Here is a 14,088-nt window from a genome sequence, read left to right on the forward strand (position 1 = left end):
AAAATAACATAGACGCTAACCTTGAGAAAAATTCCAGTATTCTTTACCGACGTATACCGCATGATAATTGCGTTGAAGTTGAAACTCTGTGTACTAGGAAGACTAAAGGTTTACACCACATTTCACATATAAAACCGTTTATTGAAAGATAATCTGTTTTTTAACTTAGTCTTTGCCATAAAACTTTCACTTCACGCATTAGTACAATTTGTCACACTGAGAAGTGGTTAACATGCAACAATGTTTTGAAGTTAACTATCCAGTCTAGAACCTAGGTAACATTTTTAAACAGAAATTACGAATGCATTGTTATAGTGAACAGATGACACAGTGTTGTTATTTGTACATTCTTGCTTGTTAGTTGCACGATTACGTAACGACTATAAGGCTCACATACTTAGAACATTTATCAGTACTGCTAATGAGATTTTAATGCAACATTTTGGTTTACTTGAAAATACATTCTGGATTTAAAGTACTTTCTGTGAAATACCAGATGACACAGTGGTTAGTTTATGTGACAGTTACACGATTTTATCACAACGCTACTAATGAGAGACAATTTACAATGTTGCTTTTGCGGTGTATCTGTTTTATATCTGCACAGTTTTTCTGAATTATTCTGGAAAGTAAAACATGCTTTAGTAGTAACTTTTGTGATATAGCTACAATGAGACAGCCTTTTCTGTAGCACAACAATACGTTACAGCACAGTACTTTCTTCATCATGGCAATAAGCGTAATAACTAAGATATCTATACGCAAAGCATTTCACTTTAGTTTAACATGAGGTAAGTACATTGACTTCTGGAGAACTTAGCTTTTGGAGGACGATAACTACGACACTTCCACAGAGATTATCTTACAACAAGACGCACAGTGTAGCGCTACAGTACAGGTATTTGAGTGATTAATTTTGTACTTAAAACATTTATTTTTAAAGGTATTTGAAGCACAATGATACAAAGTTTTCCGTGATACATTTTATTCCATTGCTGTAATCTGTAACACCTGAGGGTATAATTACATTAATCCTCAGGGGGGTACACGCCTACTTTGTGTACCATGTGTTTGGCAAGCACGAGGAGCCCTAGCTAATATGGTATTTGCTTATACAACTTTACACATCGGTACCATATTCCTCCAAGACAGAATTACACAGATATCAGATTATTTAACAGAGAAACAAACATTTTTTTTACTACGTCAGTGACAGATATTTAGCAATTACACAGTTGGATGACTTCATACTTACGAAATTGTATTTTGTCTGTACTTTGTGAACTGTTCATATTTTTTCAGAACCATTGTGATACTATGAGAGCTCTGAATAATGTATTTGGTATGGGAGCATGATTTTTACAGTACGTTTGAGGCAGATGCCACTTTTGACATGAGCAGAGAATTTTTTTTTAGGTTTTGAAATTATTGGAGGAAGCTACGACGATTTTGAGAGTTGACTGAGGTGTTATGATGTTATTATTACGACGACTATGTGTATTATGCTGTTGCGGTATGTTTATGATCAATAAGCTGATGCTATATGAGTTATTTGAGTATGCTACGTATCTGTTATGATGAAATGTTGAAGAAGTGTCGACGAATAAGGTAAGGAATAATGAGTAGTGGTTAGGGACTCTGGTTTGTGAAACAGGTTGTTGGAAACCAAGAATCGTACTTTAAGAGTTATGAAATGTATGTAAATGCGTGAATGTATTACAATGCCGATGAAAATTTTTTGGACACTGTTATATCAATACGATTTTGTTTCTACAGATTTGTAACGCAAATTCTTGACCTGTGAAATTTTTTATATGACACTGCCACTGTAGCGGAAACTGCTGTCGTAAATATTTCAGTAAGAAAGGTAAGTGACATTGACGTAATGCATTTCGGGCGCCCAGCTAAGAGGTAGTCGCCTGACAAAAGAAAGCCATTAGGTGAAAAAAAAAGAGGCCATTATCCTCGCCATTGACATTCCTTTAGAGAAAGCATTGCAAATACGACACGCTCATTACTTGGAAAGATACTTACATCTGCACACTTGATTATGACAAGCGTCTTTCTACGAGAGTTGAGAGAATTTCTACTAACTTATGAAATGTCACATGACTATTGAATGATATTTTTATGCTTTGCCTTTCATATTTGCTCATTTTGTTTAATATCTAGTTTCTAGCTTCACTGCAGCATTGGTTAAAATAAAATTTTATAGATGCACTAATATAGATATTTTCTGTCTGCAGATCCAGTAAATAATAATGTTGTGATATTTCCAAAAAAAAAAAAATGAGGGAGCACAAAAGACATTTCCCTTCACAGGAACTGCATACATAATTTTCTTTTCAAGTATTTGGTAATTTATTTCATAGAACAAGTTTTTGTGGTGCACCACTTTCATGACATAGATATTAAGATGTGAATAGACATTTCCCTTATCTGCATTGTTGTCTTTACTGTAATATTTTTCTGCTTGAGCTATGTCATGTTTAGATATATGTTATTTCATTTGCTGCTGCTGTTTGCCAGGCATAGTGTTACTGAATTTGACTTTGTGTTACTCTGCTAAGCCAGTTTACTACTGATTTATTTTTCTTGTTTGCTGCTCATTGCGTTATATTAGTTGTAATATTGCTGCTTGCTTGGCCAGTTTGAATATTTTGTCATTGCTGTTTGTATTAATTGTTTTGTGCTGCTGCATTGCCTTGTCCCTTAGTTTAGCATCTGAGCTCAGTAGATTTAAGTTAGCTTAAGAGGGGGTAGACTATATAAGAGAATGAGTTGTGATGAATTGGAAGAAATGCATTGAGAAGCTATAAGAATATGGTTTGGCCAAAAAAAAGTATTTTGAAAGAGGAGATGAACAAAAAAGTAGGGTTTAGAGACAATAAGTTTAGGTAGGATTATCTTGGAAATAAATGATGTAAGATAATGGAAAATAAATAATGAGGTCAGAAATATGTGAACATATAAATACAGAAAGCATGCTTGGATAGGATGTTTTGGTGAAAACAAATGTTGAAATAAGACGAAAGATATGGAATGAAGTTTTGGGTTGGACTGCAGTACCAAATGTTACACTGAAAACGAACCCTGTCCTTTCCATTGTGTTATCCCCTTATGTGTTCGTGTACTCTTGTATATTTCTGTTTTTCCTGTCTTTATGTGTTTAGCTAATAAGAGTTATGTTGTAGAATTTTTCTAATACTATGTTATTTACTTTGTAAAGACGCTTAGACATTCTGTTCTGTTTTAATGCTCATGTGTGAAGTTGATGTTTCGAAAGTTATTCTGATCTTTTATGTATGTACTCATGTCATAATTCCTGTAACACTGACGTATATGTTATTTCGATTCTTTCGTAAAGCCTGTACTACAAATGTTCTCTGTATTGTTATGTTCTTTAATGATGTATTTTGTACCTTTGTAATTGTATTCTTATGTTATAAAATTGTAATTGACACCAGGTCAGCAAATTAAGTAACTTGTAAGTTCCATTTCACTGCACAAGTTTCTGTTGGTCATAGTATATGGACAATATGTGAGAAGTAGGGACTGTTAGTGTTTGCATGTGTGTTAATAATTCAGCAAGGGACTGGATAACAGCATTGCTGGTTCTAAGGACAATTAAAAAACTTTGTGAGTGCACAAGTGGTGGTTTATGGACTTGCTATATTGTCCACAAGACTCTTCGATGGTGATTGTGTACCTGCACATTTGCAACAGATGGCTGCTGGCCGTTTCTACAAGGACTACAGTGGGTCTGCACCTTTGATGACCCACCAATACCATTATTTCTACAAGGACTACAGTGGGTCTGCGTCTTTGCTGACTCACCAGTACCATTATTTCTACAAGGACTGCAGTGGGTCTGCGCCCCTGGTGGCCCACCAATACCGTAATCTCTACCAGGACTACAGTGGGTCTGCTCTGTGATGACCTACCTACCAATACTCTTCAAAATTTCGACCGACTCTGCTGTGGGTTTGCTCTGTTGTGGTCAATACCTGTCTGCATATCAAGAGTCAGCACTGTCTTTCCGTTGGAAGGACAACACTACTTCTTCAAGATTGCATGGAAATCCACTACTTCCGTGTGCATTTTCTTTTACTGCTCAGACTTTGAGAAAAACACTGCAATGTTACTGTGATGAATGATCAGGACTGTCTTTATGGACTGTGAGAAAATTTTAGCTTTTGACCAACATTGTATCAAGAAGTGTGTGCATTTGGTATCTTTCTTACTGTAATTATGAAAAATTTTTTCAAATCTGTGTTGGCCAGTGCCCAAAACAATTTGTAAAATTTTTTGTGGGGAGCATGGGGGCTATGTAAGTAGGCTGTTTATGTTTTCTTATTGGCAACGTTACGTAGCGCTCTGTATGAAAATCACTGGCTGTGCTGTGTGCAGTCTGTGGCTAGTTTGCATTGTTGTCTGCCATTGTAGTGTTGGGCAGCGGCAGCTGGATGTTAACAGCGCATAGCGTTGCGCAGTTGGAGGTGAGCCGCCAGCAGTGGTGGATGTGGGGAGAGAAATGGTGGAGTTTTGATATTTGTAAGAATGGATGTTATGAACTCCTATATATATTATGACTTTTAATGACTATTAAGGTAAATATATTGTTTGTTCTCTATCAAAATCTTTCATTTGCTAACTATGCCTGTCAGTAGTTAGTGCCTTCCGCAGTTTGAATCTTTTATTTAGCTGGTAGTAGTGGCACTTGCTGTATTGCAGTAGTTCGAGTAACCAAGATTTTTGTGATGTAAGTGATTTGTGAAACGTATAGGTTAATGTTAGTCAGGGTCATTCTTTTGTAGGGATTTTTGAAAGTCAGATTGCGTTGCGCTAAAAAAATATTGTGTGTCAGTTTAAGCACAGTCATGTATAATTGTTCAAAGGGGACGTTTCAACCTTCCCACCATTTGCACAAAAAGTTAACCCCCTATAGAGGTTAAATAATGCTTGAGAACCTTTTTTAAAGTAACTTGAGAGGTAGTATGCCACCACGTCGCCTCGAGTATGGCCCTTTGGGCACACATGCTGTCATATGAACATTCTGGTCACAATTTCGTCATGTAAAAAAGTTATAAACCACGCATACTAATGTAGTGCTGGGGAACACCGATATGATGACCTAAAACATGAATATTAATCTGACTGACAGTGTTGTTAAACGGAGAGAGTGGCATGCCACCTCTCAAGTTACTTTAAAAAAGCTTCTCAAGCATTATTTTACCTGTGTAGGGGGTTAAATTTCAAAAACCGGCGAAACAAGCATTTCTTTATTATTGACAGTAACTAAATGACTGTTTTGGTATGTCTAGCTTCAAAACAGCTTTAATAGCGACATATTTTTTTCAATAACTAATTCATCCCATTTTTCACCCCCTTAGGGATAGATTTCGAAAAGTTCTTTCTTAAACGACAACTGCAGTACCAGGTAAAAACTCTTTGCAAATTTCGAATTTCTATCATATGTGGCTAGGTGATGATGAGTCTATGAGCCAGTCAGTCGGGGCATTGCCTTTTACATACACACGTCGAAAAACATTTTGCATCACTCCGGTTCCCAGAACTCCTGAAAACACACGTTGACTGTGAATATTGTATCACAGACACAATCCTTTTGACTGTTCAGAGATGTCACTAAACCCGTCTAAAGATGTAAAGAACGATGGATGAGCAGTGCCTATTACACGGAGGACAGTTCCTGTCATTCCACCAGGAAGGAGGTACACGGCTTGTGTCGTCTGTAGTTCAACCATGCCTAGATGGTCAACACTGCGGTTCGATTGCATCCGCATTGGTAGTACCAGGAAGGGCTCTCAACAAGGGAAGTTTTCAGGCGTCTTGGGAGTGAACCAAAGCGATGTTGTCCGGACATGGAGGAGATACAGAGAGACAGAAACTGTCGATGACACGCCTCGGTCTGGTCGCCCAAGGGCTACTACTGCAGTGGATGACCGCTACCTACGGATTATGGCTCGGAGGAACCCTGACAGCAACGCCACAATGTCGAATAATGCTCTTCGTGCAGCCACAGGACGTCGTGTTACGACTCAAACTGTGCGCAGTTGGCTGAGTGATGCGCAACTTCACTCCTGATGTCCTCTGCGAGGTCCATCTTTGCAACCACATCATGCAGCGCGGGCCGGCCGAAGTGGCCGCGCGGTTCTGGCGCTGCAGTCTGGAACCGCGAGACCGCTACGGTCGCAGGTTCGAATCCTGCCTCGGGCATGGATGTGTGTGATGTCCTTAGGTTAGTTAGGTTTAACTAGTTCTAAGTTCTAGGGGACTAATGACCTCAGCAGTTGAGTCCCATAGTGCTCAGAGCCATTTGAACCATGCAGCGCGGTACAGATGGGCCCAACAACATACCGAATGGACCGTTCAGATTTGGCATCACGTTCTCTTCACCGGTTAGTGTTGCCTATTCCTTCAGCCAGACAATCGTCGGAGAGATGTTTAGAGGCAACCATGTCAGGCTGAAAACCTTTAGATACACTGTACAGCGAGTGCAGCAAGCTGCAGGTTCCCTACTGTTTTGCGGTAGCATTATGTGGGGCCGAGGTACGCAAATGGTGGTCATGGATGGCGCCGTAACGGCTGTACGACACGTGAATGCGATCCTCCGACCGATAGTGCAACGATATTGGCAGCATAATGGCAAGGCATTCGTCTTGGTGGCATTCTATGGTGGTACAGCATGCAATGTGTGGTTTTCATGAGTAGTAAAAAGGGCGCAAATGATGTTTATGCTGATATCTATTCCAATTTTCTGTACGAGTTCCGGATGTTCCAGCTTAGCACCCAATGCTTCACTCAAGTAGACTGTGTGGCTTTGTTTTGTTTTTATTTAGTAGCTCTTTTACGTTGTTCAAAAATTGAAACACCATCTGAGCTTTCCACACTAATTAAGGCCGTATAAACGTCGTGATTTCCAAATGTGTTTCTGACCAAAAAGCGATTCTAGTAACCAAATGTTTTGTTAGTCATGGCTTTTGTGTTCATGTGACGATATTTCCGTAGTAACTTTCATCCACTAACAAATATTTCTTTATATCTGAGAGGTGAAATACCAATTCTCATAAATTAGCTTTAAAATGTTTTAATATAACGAAATATATTCTTAAGAATTTTCATGCCCCGTTGCATTCCCTTTGGGCTTGAATTTCCAGAAACAGTGAAACACCTTTTTTTTATTTCTAACCAAAAAGTCTAATTCCAATTGTCCTTCATGTAGCCTTAAAATCCTTCAGTAGCCCTTTTCTAATTATTTATTTTCAAAAATCTTTCACCCACTATTTTACCCCCTTAGTGAATCAGCTTCCAAAAAAGCTAAAAGACGCATTTTTCATTTTCTAACTGAGAAACCAAATACCAGGTTTCGTAGTTCCAGGTTCAAAATTCCCTTAAAAGCAATGTACTTTCAAAAAGCCTTTCATCCCCTATAGCACTTCCTTAGGAGTGGAATTTCAGACAATCCCTTCTTAAGCAATACCTACAATATAAGATCCACACCCTCTCCAAATTTCTATACTTAGCAGTTTGGTCTGGGTGGTGATGAGTGAGTGAATCAGGCTGACCCTGTTTCACTCCGTAGAGGTTCAATTTCCAAAAACAGTGAAAAACATTTTTTTTCCATCTCCAACCGACAAGCCAAACACACATTTTCAAAGATTTAGCTTTAAACATGTTTTCACAATTAAATATTTTCATAAATGTTTCACCACCTTTGTTGTTTAATTTCATAGAACAGTGAAATGCGCACGTTTTATTTCCAAAGAAGGAGCGAAATGCAAATTTTCATACATTACCTTCAAAAATGCATGCCCAATGAAATATTTCCGTAGCAATTTTCATCACCCATTTCGCCCCCATATGGGTTGAAGATCCGAAACACTGCAATACTTACTTTTATTTCTGAGTAGTCAAATACAAACTTTCATAGATTTCGTTTTGCAAATGCTTTCATAATAGAATACTTTCATAAAAAATCTCATCCCCTGTTTTAGCTCTTAAGGGGTTCATTTACCAAAAACACTGAAAGATGTAGCTTTTTATTATTATTATTATTTCGTTTGGCATCAAGGATACATTACTTGAATTGAACAGCCAATAAGTCAAATAGCAACGTTCATATAGCTTTAAAAATTCTTTAGTATTTATTTAATAATGATATATTTTGAAAAAAACCTTTCCCCCCATAGGTTTAAATTTCCAAAAATGTTGAAACAGATGTTTCTTTATTTGTGCCTGAGAAACCAAATACCAATTTTCGTTGGTCTAGCTTCAAAATTGTATTAATAGACACATTTTTAAAGGAAATCTTCATCTCCTATTTCACCCACTTAGGGTAGGAATTTAAAAAATTGCATCTTAAACGATGGCTGCACACCCTCTCCAAATTTCAAGTTTCTGTCCTTAGCGGTTTGGGCTGGGTGATGATGAGTCAGTCAGTCAATTAGTCGATCAGTCAGTTTGGCCATTGCCTTACATATAAATAGATTACACCCAGTTCACAACTGCATGATCTCAAGGTGTGTTTTACCTTAATCTTTTTGTAGCAAATAGCTTCTAATATACATTATGATTGCACTTACGTATTTTATGAGCATATATTCACATATGATTATAATATTATTTAAAGGCTCCTACCCCACTCCCCTCCTCTCTTTTTGTGCCTTTGCCACTAGATTCCTATTTTAGGAGATATTCATATATTTAATAAATGTCACATTTTCATGTGTATTGCACATTCACACATTATTATATATTATTCCACACAAACGTATATGCTCTACATTTTGCTTCTCTTTTATCAGATGATATGTGATGTTGCTTATTACATCTAAATATGTAGTTACCACATTTAGTAATCTTCCCCATAGTATTATCGATTACTCATGTTGTCACATGAATTGTATCTATATTTTACTTCTCCCTGGTATGACTTAAGTTATTTTATTACATACCTGTGGTATTAGCAACAGTATGACCTGAAGAGATCGATTTATTTATTCCCTTTGTTATTACTTTACATCTTTTGCAGATTTTTCTTCTTTGATTTTATTTATTTTATTGCCTTGCTTCTATATTAGCCATAGTACAATACGAATGGATTACTCTGTTTTCTAGATCGTCGTCCACAGAACATTATCAAAAGCTCATGTCATCACATGAACTAGATCTATATCGTTCTTTTCTCTGGTTTAACTTAAATCATTTTATTGCTTTGTTGTAATATTAGCCACAGTATGATCTGAAGAGATAGTTGTGTTTACTTCCATTACATTCTCTGGGAGACGTCTTCCATTGCTACGACTTTAAATCTATTGCATATTTTCCTGGTCAGACTTGCGTTATTTTACTACCTGATTTTAGTATCAGCAATATTATGGCATGATTGCTGTGTTTATTAAATTTTCCATTCTGCTGTACTCTCTTCCCTCCTTTATCAATTTATAATAACATATTGTTCGTATGTTCTTTCTTCTCGCTCCGTTCTCTAGTTTACCTGAGACCCCCCATCTTATTCCAATCTCTCCTACCTTTGACACTAGGTTCTTTCATACCAAAATTCTATATGTCCTGTATGAAATGAAGAGATTGTTGTATTTATCACATTTCCATTCTTGGCAGTCTTTTCCCTTTGTTATTTTTTTACAACAGTTGTATGTTTTTTTTGGTTTGACTTAAGTTATTTTACTAGCTGGCATTAGTGCTGCTTATAGTATGATACGACTGGATTGCTACATTAATCAAAATTTCAATTCTTTTGTAAATACCTTTCTTTTATGAAGCTATAAAACTACATTGCTTGACTCTTGCAAGTCATTATCATATACACAACTATACTAGTTACAGCCATCTGTCCCTTCCCTTTCCCATTTTCTTATTTAATGTCATTTTTTTTCTTGCTCCGCCCCCCTTCCCACAAAGCCCCCCCCCATTTCTTTTACATCTTAGTTATGTCTTTTATGTTCCTATTCAGTTTTCTTATATTGCCTCTAATTTCTTTACTTCTTATCCCCTTATCTTTTCTCCTCCTCCCTTCCTCCTCCCTTCCTCCTCCCTTACTCCTCTTCCTTGTAAGTATGTACACAACTGCTTTACAGTACATTCATACTGTTACATTACAGTATGCAATGTTTTATAGCAAGCATTTGTAGACTCTGTCGTGTTCACTTCATAATACACTTCGATGGATGGTTACGTTATTTTCTTTTACATCAGAATTCAGTTGCTTTAATGCATGATTATATTTCCTATGCAGTATAGTACATGATGTATAACAGTCCCGCCCTACAATTGTTAAATTTCTTGAAATCAGCGCATTTGTTAACGTTGCATATTGACAATTTTAAAAGGTCAATCCAAAGATATACCTTTCTCATTTTGCGTCGTTCATGTTTACTGCCTACAATGCTTTTCTGGATTCAACGATAGAGTACGCCACATCAGCTGACAGCAAATGATATTCAACTTTGACTTCATTACATTAGTAAATTTGACAGTGTGGTTTCAGGTAATAGTGCCTGGACATGTAATGACTGTTTTTGATGATAATTTTATGGCACTTTTTCAGTACATGTCGTGGTGTCACCGCCAGACACCACACTTGCTAGGTGGTAGCCTTTAAATCGGCCGCGGTCCGTTAGTATACGTCGGACCCGCGTGTCGCCACTGTCAGTGATTGCAGACCGAGCGCCACCACACGGCAGGTCTAGAGAGACGTCCTAGCACTCGCCCCAGTTGTACAGCCGACGTTCATAGCAATGGTTCACTGACAAATTACGCTCTCATTTGCCGAGACGATAGTTAGCATAGCCTTCAGCTACGTCATTTGCTACGACCTAGCAAGGCGCCGTATTTAATTGATATTTATCTTGTGAAGCATGTACAGTCAAGAGAGATGTTCACCAATTGTGGATTAAAGTTAAGTATTCTACCAGTTACCTCCTGTTTTGCTAGTCTTATTTCTCTGACCTGTTCCAGACCTCACGCCAGCCTGCCTTTCGGCTTCCTCCAAACCCCGTGAGTTGGCTCCTGCCAATTCACAACACATGTCATAGAAGTTCATTCTTTTATGACAGACACTTTGTGAAGGTGTTCTCGTTTATGCACTGTGGAGATCTCTTCTGAACAACACTCTGCAAGGCACCCCAGATACGCTCAAGAATGTTCGTGTCTGGGGAGTTTGGTGGCTTGCGGAAGTGCTTAAACTCAGAAGAATGTTCCTCGAGCAATTCTGTAGCAATTCTGGACATGTGGGGTGTCGCATTGTCCTGCTAGAATTGCCCACGTCCGTCGGAACGCACAATGGACATGAATGGATGCAGGTGATCAGACAACGTCCTTATGTACGTGTCACCTGTCAGAGTCGTATCTAGACGTATCAGAGGTCGCATATCACTCCAACTGCACACGTCTCACATCATTACAGAGCTTCCACCAGCTAGAACAGTCCCCTGCTAACAAGCAGGGTCCATGGATTCATGAGATTGTCTCCATACCCATACACGTCGACTAGTTCGATATAATTTGAATCGAGACTCGTCCGACCAGACAACATGTTTCCAGTCATCAAGAGTCCAGTGCCGGTGTTCACGGGCCATGGAGAGGCGTAAAGATTTGTGTCGTGCAGTCATCAAGGGTACACGAGTGGGCCTTCGGCTCCGAAAACCCATATCGATGATGTTTCGTCGAATAGTTCGCACGCTGACTCTTATTGATGGTCCAGGATTGAAATCTGCAGCGATTTTCGGAAGGGTTACACTTCTGTCACGTTGAATAATTGTTTTCATTCGTCGTTGCTCACGTTCTTGCAGGATCTTTTTCCGGCCGCAGCGATGTCGGAGATTTGATGTTTTACTAGATTCCTGATATTCATGGTACACTCGTGAAATGGTCGTATGGGAAAATTGTCACTTCATCGCTACCTCGGAGATGCTGTGTCCCATCGCTCGTGCGCCGACTATAACATTAAGTTCAAACTTAGTTAAATCTTGATAATCTCCCATTGTAGTAGCAGTAACCAGTTTTTTTTTCCTACCGCTTCAGTGTATTTACGTTAAGCAGAATGAGATGAATTTCGAAAGAATTTCAGTACATTTTAAGTGGTAGAATTTTTGAAACTTCATAGTCTTTCTCTCGCCGTAATGAAAATGTGTGGAGTCATCAATCGTCACTTCAAATCAAAGAAGTTAATCACCGCTATTCTGCTAAAAAAAAATTTCTCTCTCGTCTCGGTAAGAAGAGAACCTACTACTACATTTTTTTAAATTAATTTCTAATCCAATGGTTTATATACTGAGGAGAAGCGAGCTTAGACGGAAGTGGAAAGTATGTAGACTGGTTATTGAACCTCTGTGCTGAAGGAGATTTTTTTCTGGGATACAAAATATCTACTACCTAAATCACGAATTTACATTTGGCAATTAAAGGAATAAATAAATAGACGTAACATCACAACTGAGGATCAAAAGAACAAGCATGAGTGTATGGTGAGGACATCATTCGTCATGAAACTTCCTGGCAGATTAAACTGTGTGCCGGACCGAGACTCGAACTCGGGACTTTTGCCTTTCGCGGGCAAGTGCTCTACCAGCTGAGCTACCCGACTCACGCCCAGTCCTCACAGCTCTACTTCTGCCAGTACCTCGCCTCATTCGTCATGTCACTAGGAGTCGGAGACGACTCAATGGGCCATAACAGCAACGCTTTCTCTGGGGTGTGTCATTGGTTTGTGTCTGTCAGAGGGATCGATGGTAGGGCGCAAATGACGGAGGGGACTGTCTGTTCCCGGAACCACTGCAGGCATCCCCTCTCTGATCAGCAGGAAGCAGTGCCGAACACTTCGTCCCACGACGCCGTTCTCCCGGCAGCTCGTGGAAAGTGCGGTTCTCGCTTGCACGCAAGGACGCGTGAGTGCGTGCGTGTCACACGCCGTCCTAGAGTACACTTGCCGCGTCTTACGAACTGCGATCGTCGGGTCCTGCTATTCTTGCCACAGGTGAGGCCATTCCGATGTATGCGGGCTCGTAATTAAGCTCATCGTGGCGCGGAATTTTAACTGGAGTGGCCGTGACACAAATGTGGCTGACGTGCCAACATCTACAACGTAATGAGGCTTAATTAACGACAGAAGACGTCGGCCACGATTTACGTCATATCTGTCAGCTTCAGCGAGAACAAACTGCGTACGTCAAGGGGGGGGGGGGGGGGGAAAGGGTAACTGGACAGACCTCGAAGTCAGCTAGCTCCCGGCTCCATATCGGTGCGTGTAAGGTTACAGGGTGGACACGTACCAGGGCAGGCTTTCTTTGGTCATCTGACTGGTACGCTACGAATTCCTCTCCTGTGGCAACCTCTTCATCTCAGTGTAGCTCTTGCGCCAACACCACCAATTATTTGTTGCAAATATTCCAATCGCAATCTCCCCGTCGGCCGCTGTGGCCGAGCAGTTCTAGGCGCTTCAGTCTGGAACCGCGCTGCTGCTACGGTCGCAGATTCGAATCCTGCCTCGGGCAAAGATGTGTGTGATGTCCCTAAGTTAGTTAGGTTCAAGTAGTTCTAAGTCTAGGGGACTGATGACCTCAGATGTTAAGTCCCATAGTGCTTAGAGCCATTTGAACCATTCAGTCTCCCCCTACTGTTTTTAGCTTGCACAGCTCCCTCAGGTAGCGCCGTAGTTATTCCCTGATCTCCTGTCATCATGTCCCATCTACTAAAGGGTGTTGTCAATATGTTTCTTTTTCGTCGATTCGACAGAGAACCTCCTCATTCCTTTTGTCATCGTTCCATCTAATTTTCATTTCACTGCAATGTTAATCATATTGATATTTCTTAAATTTCACATATTCGTTACAATACTATTAGTATTATCGCTAAGTATGACCAGCCAGGTTAGCCAAGGGCGCTAACGCGCTGCTTCCTGGACGCGGATAGGCGCGCCGGCCCCGGATCGAATCCGCCCAGTGGATTAACAGCAAGGGCCTGTGAACGGGCAGCCTGGATGTGGTTTCTAGCGGTTTTCCACATCCCACTAGGTGAATACTGTGCTGGTCCCCATGTCCTGCCTCGGTT

Source organism: Schistocerca nitens, chromosome 9, assembly GCF_023898315.1.
Source record: "Schistocerca nitens isolate TAMUIC-IGC-003100 chromosome 9, iqSchNite1.1, whole genome shotgun sequence".
NCBI lineage: Eukaryota > Metazoa > Arthropoda > Insecta > Orthoptera > Acrididae > Schistocerca > Schistocerca nitens.